This window comes from Poecilia latipinna, unplaced genomic scaffold (assembly GCF_001443285.1).
Source record: "Poecilia latipinna isolate Pla-1442-1.1 unplaced genomic scaffold, P_latipinna-1.0 Scaffold7, whole genome shotgun sequence".
In the NCBI taxonomy this organism is placed as follows: domain Eukaryota; kingdom Metazoa; phylum Chordata; class Actinopteri; order Cyprinodontiformes; family Poeciliidae; genus Poecilia; species Poecilia latipinna.
Genome location: NW_015112623.1, coordinates 315575 through 317332, shown reverse-complemented (window position 1 = coordinate 317332; position 1758 = coordinate 315575). Strand labels below are relative to the sequence as shown.

The 1758-nt window shown below is 31.6% G+C and overlaps 2 long non-coding RNA genes across 2 annotated transcripts in view; one reads left to right on the top strand and one right to left on the bottom strand.

Moving 5' to 3' along the window:
* The window catches only part of LOC106938508 (uncharacterized), an 11992-nt gene that overhangs the window by 3978 nt on the left and 6256 nt on the right, over nt 1-1758 (top strand). The gene's annotated exons all lie outside the window — the stretch shown is intronic.
* Nucleotides 1185-1758, bottom strand: part of LOC106938560 (uncharacterized) — a 15003-nt gene continuing 14429 nt past the window's right edge. Inside the window, exon 3 of the long non-coding RNA XR_001422660.1 lies at nt 1185-1750. This is a non-coding gene — a long non-coding RNA (uncharacterized LOC106938560). The remainder of the gene's footprint in view (nt 1751-1758) is intronic.

Genomic DNA, 1758 nt, shown 5'->3' with positions numbered 1-1758 from the left:
TGTAGGAGGGAATGCATTTTAATTCATGAGCCTGAAAATATTTGCATCCATCCTGTTGATATAAAAATTATAGCATTAGCTCAGAGAACAAGTGTCATTACGTAGAAAAGGTGAAATCCTTTCAGCTCTTTATTTCTCCAGGTTAACACAGGGATGCATTTTTTGGCAACATGGATTTCCAGCCTGCCAAAATATGCATCCCCTCTTTATTCTCCTCAAATATTGTCCAATTGATTTAAAACTACTACCAGCAGATCATGGAACTACTCTGGTTATGTAGAAAAAGTTATTTTACCCTTAACATTTTATTTCTCAAAGTTAGAACAGGGATGCATTTTTCTCAACATACATGCCTTATTTATTGTCCCCCATATATGAAACTTATGTATTACATATGATTTTCATGTAGGATGTTCAGTTATGATATTTTTTATATCGGTACAAAAGTCATGTTTATTATCACTGTTGCTAAGATAGTGAAGGAAATAAATCTGACATGCAACCTTGCTAAATGTAAAGCATATACAAACAATTTTTATTTTGGTTTAACATAAAAATGAAAAAAAAAATTATTAACTTCAATAAAATGGTATTCATAACAGTAACTTTTGGAAATTCAATTACTTCAAGCAAAAATTGTGTAAAAACTGCAAATGAACTGAACTGTAGTAATTAAAGGAGTGTTTTGGTGCAAAAATAAAATCTATAAGCACATTGCACAGCAGTAGTCTGTGCCGGTTTGTGGGAAATTAACACAGCCTTGGTGGTATCACCAGTTGCATCTGTCACATGCGATCTGTGAATAAAGAAATAAAAATGGTCAAATAACAACATAATTAATATTTTTAGTTTCTTATTTGTTTACCAAAGATGATATTGGGTTTTGTCAACATAAAGCTTTTTCTTAATCATCAATATTTGTTTCGTAGATCATTCTTTGAGAAGGCAACATCATGTTCCTGACATGTAAGGACGAAAAAATAATTCTAGGACCATAGGCAACTGAGTTTAAGAATGATTTTATGACTGTACTTAAAAAATGTAAATGTAAATGTATGTTATATTTATGTAAGAACAAAATAAATATTATTTGTACATGCTATGCATTTAGGAAGGTTGCATATCAAATTTACTTCTTTCAGTATCTTTGAAATAGTGATAATAAAGAAATAACTTTTTCCACATAATCAGAGTAGTTCCATGAACAGCTGGTATAAGTTTTAAATCACTAGAATAATATTTGAGGAGAACAGAGGGGGATGCATATTTTGGCAGGCTGGAAATGCATATTGCCCAAAAATGCATCCCTGTGCTAACTTGGAGAAATAAAGAGTTAAGGGTGAAATAAGTTTTCCTACATGATTAGAGTAGTTCTGTAAACTACTGGTATGAGTTTTATATCAATATAATATTTGGGGAGAATAAAGAGGGGATGCATATTTTGGCAGGCTGGAAATGCAAATTGCCAAAAAACGCATACCTGTGCTAACTTGGAGAAATAAAGAGTTAAGAGTGAAATAACTTTCTAAATGATTAGAGTAGTTCTGTAAACTACTGGTATGAGTTTTATATCAATATGATAATATTTGGGGAGAATAAAGAGGGGATGCATATTTTGGCAGGCTGGAAATGCAAATTGCCAAAAAACGCATACCTGTGCTAACTTGGAGAAATAAAGAGTTAAGAGTGAAATAACTTTTTCTACATAATCAGAGTAGTTCCATGAACAGCTGGTATAAGTTTTAACTCACTAGAATA